This window comes from Chiloscyllium plagiosum, chromosome 7, assembly GCF_004010195.1.
Source record: "Chiloscyllium plagiosum isolate BGI_BamShark_2017 chromosome 7, ASM401019v2, whole genome shotgun sequence".
NCBI classification, from domain to species: Eukaryota; Metazoa; Chordata; class Chondrichthyes; order Orectolobiformes; family Hemiscylliidae; genus Chiloscyllium; species Chiloscyllium plagiosum.
In genome coordinates this window covers 57,248,344-57,260,690 of record NC_057716.1, presented here as the reverse complement: position 1 = coordinate 57,260,690, position 12,347 = coordinate 57,248,344, and the positions used below count along the sequence as shown (strand labels likewise).

Below are 12,347 nucleotides of genomic sequence, written 5' to 3'. Positions count from 1 at the left end.
GAGGGTTAATCTTTTCAAATGAAGAAGCTCTTAATTGGTACGGAAGCAGGTATCTTCCCCAATTAAGGCAGTGGGTGGGTTTTAATGTTAGAGGGTCAATCAGAAACTTTCCATCTTTAGAAGTAAACCTCAGAGCAGTACAAATACCGAGGAGAGTGCCTCAGCAGAAGGTGCCCTCCCAGGCAGTACTTAGAATTTGTATATTTTATTGGTTTTATTCTTTTTCTGACATAACATAAAAACTCTTCTCTATCTATCTCTTTGTACCTGAATATCAAAAACAGCACTAATCTTTAGCAAATGCTGCAGACTTGCTCAAGGGGTATCTGAAGAGCTAAACACTAAAATAAAAGAGATTTAACAAAAAGATGATACATGGTCATTTTGACATCTTGCTTGTGTGTTTATTGAATTATTACAAGCTTCTGTTTCAGATTTCCTTATTTGTGATTATAACTGTAAGGAATGTGAACAAGATCTACTCATCCAACATTTTTTAAGAAAAGCATAAAATAATTCAAAAACCTTTCCAACATTTATCTATTCTTGTTCGTTTTGTAATAAATGAACATAACATTTAATTGCATTTCGTAAAAAAAAGTTAATTATGTCATCCTTACAAGATAAACATTTAAATCACTACCTTCATTATGAATTTTGATGTGTTTCAATTGTTAAATTAGATACCAGCAGTGTAACAGATCCATGAACTGGCTGGCTTTAGCAGTTTTATTCAACGTTCAAAATTAGAAGTTAATGTAAATTCTGGTGTTTTCTTTTTCTTACCATACTGTAATTCGGGTGGGTTTTGAGTACCCAGTGAGAGCTAGCTAAAGCATTCTCTGGAGAAAACATGTAAAGCTTAAGACCAATTTCATATGCATTTTCTGGCCCTCAGGTCTGAGTGGAGGTGGGTTGGGTACAACCAGTCTTTCAGCCTCATTAATCATCTAGTCCTCTCCGCAGTTACTGCCAGCTTATTGGCGGACCCTTTCTTCATTCTAGCAGACAGACCTTTGGATTACACAGAGCCAGCAAAATGTCAAACCAAATCTGAGTCTTGATGCAGATAATCATTTCAATAATATTTCTCCATTTGTGCCCAAACACCATGGGAATAAAGCTTTTCCGCTGTCAGGTAGTGTAAGACTGCAGTTGGTGTAAATGTTTGACACAAAGCCAGATGGCTTAGCCATGCTTCTAACATATGTTCAACAAGCAGGCTCCACACATTGGAATTTTATTAATTTGAACTGGGGATGCATGCATATTTATTTACTTGACCTCAACAGTGTCATTTCAGTATTAGAAACAATCAGTTAGGCAGGAGCTGGCTGCAGTCGGCTGTGGCCTGAGTTTCTCGAGATGCTGTCAGCAGTACATCATTGATTTAGCAGTGTTTTAATACAGACTTGCTGTCACATTTTACACAGCACAACGTCATGTATTATGGATGCTAAATGTGCCACTTGAAAATAAACAAGTCAAAATTACACAGAAACTGGAAGGAAATGTGGAAAATATGTCAGACTATCAAAGCAATTGGATTAACACCTCTGTGTTCAGTTGGAAAGATAATTAACCCTTTAAATTCTGAACATCTTAGGAAATTTTTAAGTTAGCCAATGATTTCAACCACCACACACCTACAAAAACAGTCGATTAAAACCTGATAATTTAGCCTTAGAATTTGATCATGACTGAAATGGAGAGAACAGGGAGTCAGATGCATGACTCTTTGTGGTTGCAGCATCCATATTGAATTATGTGCTGCTTGTTCACTATAATAACAGACATGTAGCCTTCACATGGTGCCACTTAAATTTTTGTGTGGTATGGAGTTGGAAACAGGTTTCGTTTATGCCACTTACAGACAGCGAACATCTCCTAAAGATAACAGAGAATGACTATAAGAAAGAAAAGGTTGTATTGTCATTCCAACAGACTCTTCAATGCTAATCCAGGCAATGGGAAGGAGGAGGGGGATCCTGTTCACAGTTTCATGTAGAGCATAGAGATTTCTTTCCGCAATTTAATACATTTCAACACATTCAGGAACATCCGGGGACCCCAATCCAATATTGTGAATATTATACGTCTTGGGTGGAATGGCCTGCACAGCCCTTTATACTGGGCCTTGATACAGCTGTGTTGCACTTTGTTGAAATTGATTCTCAAGCTCCTCAGTTCCTAAATATGTAAGGTAACAGAGGAGTGTATTTTTTAAGAAAAATATATATTTTTTCTTTTTTACAAGTCAACCAAAATATGACATGCCATAAAATTATCATAACATTTGAAAGCTTATTTATTGCGGTGTGTTTTACATGTTTTACAAGAGGCTGAAGGTTGGGTTTGACAGACTCCAGTGTTCTAGTCAGAGTTTTATTCCAACTCACAATAACAAGTCCCTCCATGTATACACATCTGGTCAAGTTCTCACCCAATTATTCTTTAACATCTCACTACCAGCTACTCCCTTGTTCTGTTTGGTCTTGGGCATCTCTGTGTCTAGAAGAAAACAGATTTTTGTTACATTTTTTAAAAAAAATCAATTAATATACAAACAATATTACTGACAAAAGAACATTTTAACAAAGTTTTTTGTCTTGCACTCATCAGAACAGTTCCTGAGATTATTAATTCAAAGGGAAAACCAACACTAAACAGTATGAAGAGATTGCTGATTGGTTGGCAAGTGAACTCTGACTGGTTCAGGCATTGCTTTGGAGAATGCACCAATTAATAAATGACGGTTAATTTCCAAGCTTTGTTTAAATTGTAAACCCGGCAGGTTAACTTTGATTAGTCAGGGAATTGTCATGAGAAATGAACCAGTAAATGCCTATTACCTAATTTGATAATTTGAAACCGGCACAGTGAGTGCACATGTTTGTCCATTTATAGCTCCCAGTACACTAAAGTGTGTCACACTGTGAGGCTGACTCACAATCCTAAATTGGTTGTCACTATAATTCTTTGGACACTCAGTATTATCCAGCTAATGTTGTCCATTTGCAGAATCACATCAGATATTGGACATTGAGTTGTGAATTTTGCATGTGAGGGCTGGTTGGGTACAGTCAGTATATCGCTGGTTGCATACAGACAAAGGGATATGCTGTTTGATATTATCTACCAGTTTTTGGGACATACAGGCTATATACCTGTCATCACACTGGCACTGAAATTCATATAATATATTGCTCATTTATGTGATAATCATGATAATCATGCATCTTTTTTGCTTGATGCATCTTTTTTGCATGGCAGCATCCAGCATAGCAGTCCACATTGCTACTGCATTGCAGCGTGATACAGCTACCTTCACCTGTTTCTCAAACCTTTGTAATTCCTAACCCTTCCAGGATAATCTGAGGTAGAGTAGGTAGTTTTCAGAACCCAGAATGTCTGCCTTAAGGTTTTACATGGGTTTGTATGATATACAGGGTGAAATTATCTGATCAGGTTGGCCATTCTCCTGCAGCATGACTTTGTGCCCTATTTCAGCATCAATTTTACAGGGTGAACAAATGGCTCAGGCTCTATCTATAAAGTTGCCAATAAGCCAATCTTGTAGCATATGGAACTTTATGTCATTCACTGGTCCATTTTTCAGGACAATGTCCTTACCAATCAGCCAATCTGCCTGATTTAAAATTTAATCAAAACTTGGTAGTTAAATGCCAATCATTAATTGGTACATTCTTCATGGCAAAGTTTCTTTTAATCAGAGTCTACGTACCAACTAATCAGCACTGCCTTCTCATGTAGTATAATTGTTGGTTTTCCCCTTGAATTGGCATTCTTGCAAATTGTCGTGATGAATACAAGATGATTAGCTTTGACAAAATGTGTCTTTTCAGCAATACCCAAGTTCTTTACTAGCAAATTACTGTGTACTTACACAAAACCAAACATCAAAAAATAATAAAAATTGACATATTGTATGACAAAATTCCAGCTTTTTTGGTGAAGATTGAAGTTGCAAGGATACTTTTCTCAGCATTTTAAATCATATTTTAGAGCTTGCTCCTTCCTTTATTAAGTAATTAGATTGCTGATTGAGGCTAACTACCCAGTTCAATTTTGAGAATTTTGTATTCTCCAGCATCTGATTGAAAACTGCAATATTGATCTTAAGTTTTTACTTATTCACATTTTTTGACTATATGTTATCCCACAGTAACGTTTAGTCAGAGCACACAATTGGTATTACTGCTAAATCCCTTTCCAGAATTCATTCCAATATATTCATAAAGAAAAAGACAATATTTACTGTTTCTGTCACTTTTATTACTCTTCTAAACTTTGTCTTCCCAAACTAAAAGGCAATATTTACCCCAGCTCCCAAAAGAAAATTTTTAAAACCTCCTGTAACTGGGAACCCATAACAGAGATTTGTATAAGAAGCATCATTAAAATTATAAATTTCATGTTCTTGAAATTTTCTGAGTGCTTCTTTTTTCAACTTTTCAATGACTTATTCATCCAAATAATATCTTTTACCTTGGGTTTTTTTCATAATGTATTCAACTTTAAAGATCTCAAAACTGGTAACTGACCTTATTTGGATGTCCAGCCAGATTGCCATTGCAAAATGGCAGTCAATCTATTCTGTCCAATTCCAAATTCAACGTATCTAGAAGCCCTAGAAGCCTGGCTTTCAATTTTTAATTTTGTTTTAAACCTATTGATGACAAATTTTCAAATTCACTGCTCCACCCCAAAAAAAACCATCAATATGCATCACAAAGATGCCTGATAGATGGTCCTATGGTGCCTGAAAAACATGACAGAATCTGGTTTCATCTGGAGACATCCCATTATAATAATACATACCTTACTGAGAAGTAGTAGACTCTAGAGTATCGATTAGAAAAATGTGAATTTACTTAACTTCCAGAGTGTCCCCACTCTGTTTGACTTCTCCTTTTGAAGGCAAAGGAACACTTTTGTGCTGAACTTCCTGAAGAAATATAGTTTTAAATCAGTTGATCTATACTCTCACATATGTCTTTTCTAAGAAAGCCAAGAAAATTACCTTTTCTGCTGTAGGCAAACTTATTCTTATATCTTGGTCCCTCAAATTTCTTCAAAACCTCCTGCCACTAGCTTGGCTTTAGCCATATTTGGCCCATCAGGAGGCACCAATTCCATGCATATCCACCCACACAATAGGTCTGGCTGTCTCCTATCTGGCACCTCAGTGTACACTCCAAATTCTCTTTGAAACTCTTGCTATTTGGCAGCTTTTATTAATTGTCTAGTAATTTGTTCCTAACTACCTAGACTTCCTGATCACATCAACTTCTGCTCCTGGTGGCAAACGAATATGTCTTATATTCCTTCACTTTGCTGTGCTCCACCATCTATCTTAACTTCTGTCTTTATGACCTGTTACGTTTTGTTTTCCCCATTCTAGAATAGGATTCTTTTCAAATATTTGTGATCGCTTTCTAGTGTTCACTCCAAAATCACTATTGATCTTACACTGCATTTTCTTGCCTTCCCATTTTGTACTTCCTATTCCTAATCAATAGACTATCCTACTGTCCTTTATCCTGGCATTCAACTGATTATTATATTTTTCAGTTGCCTTCCTTGCTCAACTTACAATAATCTACTTTTTTCTATTCACCACTATCTTCGACTAAACGTTTGACTTCAGCACTCACTACTGGGAGTTATCCTTTGGGACTGATGGCCTTGTACAAACATATAGGGTATGAAGAGAAGTAGGCTATTTAGAAATTCAAGTCTGCTAGAACATTCAATAAGATCTGCTCTTCATGCTTAAGTTATTTTATAAAAGGATTGAATTTAATTTCATTGGGTTGTTCATTGAGACTTGTACCTGAGCCTCAAAACATTAATCGAGGCCTTTATATTACTAGTGCAGTGATATTAACAGTAAACCACCAATGCCCTTCTAATTTTGATCATCACAATTAATCTTTATTTTATCAGTCAATTATGACAGTCTGATCCTCAGTGTTGAGCAACATTTGGTTATATCAAATATCTGGTTCCTCATTCCTTTCAATAACTCCTTTAGAATTTGCAAAGTAGTAATCCAAACCAAGGTATCTTGAAGAATTTACTTGAACAGTCTGGTTCTGATGATCCAATTATTATGTTTCCATCTTTATCAATAACCTTTCCAGGGTCTTTCCACTCTTTAAGCCCTGTTTTATTAAAATAATAAACCAGGTCTCCTTAATTGAAATTAGTTTCCAATGGCCTTACATTATGTCTTAAGGTTTGTATTCAGAAAATAGGGGTGGGTAATCATACCTCAATATTTTACATTCAACCATTACTCTAAAGTTTTACCAAAATTACTCTCTGGTTAGAGCAATAGTTATCTAACTGTTACTATTGTTATGCCATGGAGACTCAAGTGCTGGAAAATGACATTAGATTCATTAGGTGTTTGTTTTTGACCAGAGCAGACCTTTATAGTCAACAGCCTTTTTCAGTAGACCTTTGTGACTCTATAGATTAAATTTTGGTTAAACAGTATCCAGGCATATACTTCTTATTTCAAACTCACATTGCAAAACCCCAATACCATTTACCTATTCCCTGAAAACACAGTCATGTTCTCATCTAATTAATAATATTTAAGCATCACCTGAATCCTAGTTCCATTTGGTCTCAGGCATTTTTGCCAGGCCCTGGTAGATGATAACCTGACAAAGATTCACTGTTACTGAAATGGATATGCATATAATAAAAGCAACAAATGTATGTTGCAATTTTAATATTCTTGGTCTTTATGATATAGTGAGTGATGTGAAAATGATCATTCATGTCTGCAGCAACTAGTTACTAGTATGGTTTAATAGAATCCCTAATGTGGGGAAGGAGGCCTTCAGCCTAGCAAACTTACACCGTCCCTTCGAAGTGTATTCCAACCAGACACATCCTCTAACCCTCCCCTGTAACCCTGCATTTTCCATGGCTAACCTACCTTGCCTGCACACTATAGGCAATTTAGCAGGGCCAATCCACTTAATCTAAACAATTTTGGACATGGGCTGAAACCAGATCATCCAGACAAAATTCACACAGATTCAGAGAAAATGTGCAAGCTCCACACAGACAGTCACCCAAGGCTGCAATCGAACCCAGGTCCATGGCATTGTGAGGCAGTAGAGCTAACCGATGAGCCACCATGCTGCCCTTTTTTTTGTTGAGTCCTGAGACTCCCTTTGTTTTATTTCCTTCCTTTGGCACTTCAGTTTCTTAGAAGGGAGTTTAGGTGTATAGAGTGAAGACAAAAGCTAGTGCTTTCATCTCTAGCTCAAAAGGTTCTTAGTATGAGTCCCACTGTAGGACTTCAGCACAAGAATCAAGGTTGGCACCCTAGTTCAGTGCTGAGGGAGTTCTAAATTATAGGAGGTGCTGTTGTCAAATGAGACATTAAAACATTTGCCTGCTCAGATGCACATGAAAGATCTTATGGTAAAATTCTGAACAAGAGCAGGGAATTTATCCCAGACCCTTTCACTAACACTCACACTTCTCAATCAGTATCATGAAGTCAGGTTATTTGATCATGGTCACTTGGTAGTGTGAGTGTTTTCGGTGTGCAAATAGGAGGCATATTCCCTGTAATACAACATGACTTTGCTTCAAAATTATTTCCTTGGCTCTGAAGTACTTTCAGACATCCACTTGTCAATAAAACGGCTATATAAATGCATGTCTTTGCTAAATAAGGCGTAAACTTTAGAAAAAGGCCCCAAATTAATGGGTACTTTCACAGTTCCAAATCATTCTGATGTGCAGGTATCTGTTAAATCCACAAACTATTTGAAAGGATGTCTACATTTCATCTCAACACGTAAATTGTCCCTCAATTAATGTGGCATGGGGACTAAGTGTCATTATCGATTGAAGAAACCCAACAGAAGTAAAGATTGTGTTGCCAGCCATGTCTTTGTTGGATCTTGCATCCCAAATCAGATTTCAAAAGGTGATTTCAGTTCAGTGTTTTGACTTCATCTTCATCCTTCATGGTTATCTAATTTTTTTTTCCCTCTAATTAAGTCCCCCCGTTCATGTGCCATTCCCTAGTCAGAAGGTAGGCCCATGCCCTTCTGCCAAAACATCTGTCAATGCTATTCTTGATCCAGTTGCAAAGAAAATAATGGTTTGCTTCCTTTCCTGAGGGGAAGCAGTTAATCTCCATTCAGCTTCCCCCTGACAACATAGGTGAAATCAGGCACTATGTGTAGGAAACTGCAAGAGCAAACAAGCTTATTACGTTGCTGTCTCATGTTACATCTCAGCAGGGGCAAAAATAGCTTATTTAAAATTTACATAATCTGAATACAAATTCTGAAGTCGAGTAACAGAAAGAAATAAAAAATAGGATACATAAAACACATGGAGTAGTACCAAGCTAAAAAATGAAGGCTTTCAATCTAATGTTGACTGGTTATTTTATCTAGCAATAAACTATTATCTATTGTACATATAGTGCAGTCATATAACTGACACCTATATCATTGACTAGAACTGCAAATACAGAATTTCTACCAGGAAATGCTTAACCAAGAAGTAGTGCCAGTTTATTGCTTTATTTATTTACAGGAAGTGGGCATTGCTGGCTAGGCCAGTATTTTTTGCCAAACTCTAATTGCCCAGAGGGCAATTAAGAGGCGAGAAGTGAGCATTGCAGATGCTGGAGATTAGAGCCAAGAGTGTGGTGCTGGAAAAGCACAGCCGGTCAGGCAGCATCCGAACAGCAGGAAAATTGATGTTTCGGGCAAAAGCCCTTCATCAGGAGAGGGCAATTAAGAGTCACCCACCATGCTGTGAGTCTGGAGTCACATGTAGGCCAGTGCAGGTAATGATGGCAGTTTCTATTCCTAAATGACATCGTAAACAAGATGGGTTTTTCCAATAATCGACAAAGGTCATCAATAGATTCTTAATTCCACATTTTAAAAAAAAAATTCAAATTCCACCATCCGACATGGCAGGATTTGAACCCTGGTCCCCAAAACATTAGAGTCATAGAGCCATACTGCATGGAAACAGGCCCTTCGGTCCAACTCATCCATGCTGACCAAGTTCCCCAAACTAAACTACTTCCACTTGCTTGCATTTGGCCATATTAATTCCAAACCTTTCTTATTCATGTTCCTGTCCAAATATTTTTTTAAATGTTGTAGCTGTGCCAGCATCTATCACTTCCTCTGACAGTTTATTCCACATATGAACCACATGTGAAAGGTACCCCTCAGATCTCTTTAAATTGTTGTTCCTCTCACCTTAAAAATATACAACCTAGTTTTGAATTACCCTACCCCATGGTAAAGGCATTTGTTATTCACCTTATCTATGCCCCTCATGATTTTATAAACCTCTGTAAGGACACCTCTCAACCTCCTAAGCTCCAGTGAAAAAAAGCCCAGCCGATCAAGCCTCTCCTTATACTTCAAATCCTCGAATCCAGACAATATCCTGTTAAATCTTTTCTGAACCTTCTCCAATTAATAATATCCTTCCTAAAGCAGGGCAACCAGAGCTGAACAAAGTACTTCAAAAAATGGCCTCACTAACGTCCTGTACAACCTCAACATTTTGACCCAACTCCTATATCAATGATCTGAACAACAAAGGCAAGCATGCTAAATGCCTTCTTAACCACCACAGATTTTAGACCAATAGATACTGGAACAGAATGAGGCAACTCAGCTCATTGAGAAAATACTGCCATTCAATTATGACTAATGTCTGTCTCCACCCTTCTCCTGCCTTCTCCCCATAACCTTTGAGCCCCTTATTATTCAAGAATATATCTATCTATCTCTAACTCAAGTACACTCAATGACTTGGCCTCCACAGCCTTCTGCAGCAATAAGTTCCACAGAGTGAAAACTGTCTGGCTGAAGAAATTCCTTCTCATCTCAGATCTAAAGGGTCACCCCTTCACTCTGAGACTGCGCCCTCAGGTCACTGTCTTTTCCATTACCTTCTCCATGTCCACTCTATCCAGGCCTCTTCATGTTCTATAAATTTTAATCAGCTACCCCCACATCTTTCTAAACTCTATTGAGTGTAGCCCAGAGTCTTCAACTGCTCTTCATATGACAAGTCTTTCATCTCTGGGATCATTCTAGTAAACCTCCTTTGGACCCTGTCTAATGCCAGAACATCCTTCCTTAGACATGGCACCCAAAACTGCTCATATTCTGAATGGGTCTGAACAAAGCCTTATACAGCCTCAGCAGTTTATATCTGCTCTTGTATTCTAGTCCTCTTGAAATGAATGTTAATGTTACATTTGCCTTCCTAAATGCCACTTGTATGTTAACCTTAAGAGAATCCTGAATTAGAACTCCTTAGTCCCTTTGTGCTTCTGATTCCCAAAACCTTTCACAATTCAGAAAATTGCCTACACATCTACTCTTCATACCAAAATGCATGATCTCACACTTTCCCAGATTGTATTCATCTGCTACTTCTTTGTTAACTCTCCTAGCCAGTCCACATCCTTTTGTAGCCTCCCCGCTTCCTCAACCTGTCCCTCCATTTGTCTTTATGTCATCTGCAAACTTAGCAACAATGCTCTCAGTTCCTTTGTTCTAATTGTAGATGGATAATGTAAATAGTAGTAGTCCCAAACTTATCCCTGTAGAATTCAACTTGTCACTGGCTGCCATTCTAAGAAAGACCTCTTTATCACCGCTCTCTGCCTTCTGCTAGTCAGCCAATCCTCTATACATGTCAGTATCTTGCCCCATCTCCATGTGCTCTTACCTTATTTAATAGCCTCTTGTGCAGCACATTGTTAAAGGCTTTCTGGAAATCCAAGTAGATCACATCCAGTAGCTCTCCTTTGTCTAACTTGTTCACTACCTCCTCAAAAATATTCTAACAGATTTTACCATGAGCTTCCAAACATTCACAAGTCTCATCCTTCACAATGGACTCAAAACCTTTCCAATGACTGAGGTCAGGTTAACCAGTCATAAATCCCTGTTTTTTGCCTCCCTGTATTCATAAGCAGGTGGTATACAATAGCCACTTTCTAGCCCTCTCGGACCCTCTCTGACATCAGTGACTCTTGGAAGATCACCACCAATGCCTCCATAATCTCCTCAGTTACCTACTTCAGATCCTGGTGTGTAGCCCATCTGGTCTGGATGATTTATCCACCTTCAGACCTGTCAAATTCCCCAGCACCTTCTCCTGATAGATGGCCACTATACTTACCTCTGACTCTCAGAAGGTCTGATATGCTGCTGATATCTTCCACCATGAAGAATAATGTAAAGTATCTATTCAGTTTCTCTGCCATTTCTTTGTTCCCCATTATTACTTCTCCAGCTTCATATTCCAACTATCTCTTTTACCTTTGTTATATATTAAAAAACCTCTTGCCAACTTTTTCTTCTTCATTACTAGCTAGCTTACCCTCACATTTTAACTTGTCCCCACTTATTGATTTTTTTGTTGTCTTCCGCTGGTGTTTAAAGGGTTCCTAATCCTTTGGCTTCTCACTAAACTTCACCTCATTGTATGCTTTTTATCTTGCTTTTACGCTGCCCCTGACTTGCTTTGTCAGCCAAGGTTGTCTCACTCCGGATGTGATCACTCCTTTCTAACAGTGCGCTGCTACCTCTTTTCTGAAACCCTGGAGTTATAAGTGATGGTAAACCCCACTGACAAAAATTGCCAAGAGTAAAAGCCCCAGGTGAACAGACAAAGAGCCAAGTAAATGGCTTTAGGGTGAGAGCATGAAGAATGGAATGAACAGAAAACATTAAATAAAAAACTTACCTTTGTATACAAATGCTTTCGTTTCAGTGTTTCAGTTGTAAAGAAAGCAAGGTATTTCAATTTTATACGATGATCTCAGCTGGACAAGTGGTAAGTGGAGAAAATCCCACTTGGTAGTCCAGTCATATAGAGAAATGGGAAAAAAAAGTATTTGGACTACATAGATTTTAAAGCTTTAAAATGTCGGTACATCTAACTTTTACTAACTTCAAGTTTCTTAATTCAAAATACCCAATAATGCAAAGCAATGTTGGGAATTAAATCCCACTATTCGGTGTTAGCTTTTTCTTAACTCTACTTAAATGCTTGGAAGCTTCAATCTTTATCATGCAGAAGAGAGTGAAATTAATAATGACAGATTCACAGGGATAGTTCTAGATGCCTTAAAATGCTGAAAATAAGCTGAAAACGTGTTGCTGGAAAAGCGCAGCAGGTCTGGCAGCATCCAAGGAGCAGGAGAATCGACGTTTCGGGCATGAGCCCTTCTTCAGGAATGAGGAAAGTGTGCCAAGCAGGCTAAGATAAAAGGTAGCCTACCTTACCTG

The 12,347-nt window shown here is 37.9% G+C and overlaps 1 long non-coding RNA gene across 2 annotated transcripts in view; it reads right to left on the bottom strand.

The window, feature by feature from the left end:
• Nucleotides 1-592: 592 nt before the first annotated feature.
• Nucleotides 593-12,347, bottom strand: part of LOC122552026 — a 32,635-nt gene continuing 20,880 nt past the window's right edge. For both annotated transcript variants that reach the window (XR_006312269.1, XR_006312270.1), the window contains exon 3: nt 593-2,511. This is a non-coding gene — a long non-coding RNA (uncharacterized LOC122552026). The remainder of the gene's footprint in view (nt 2,512-12,347) is intronic.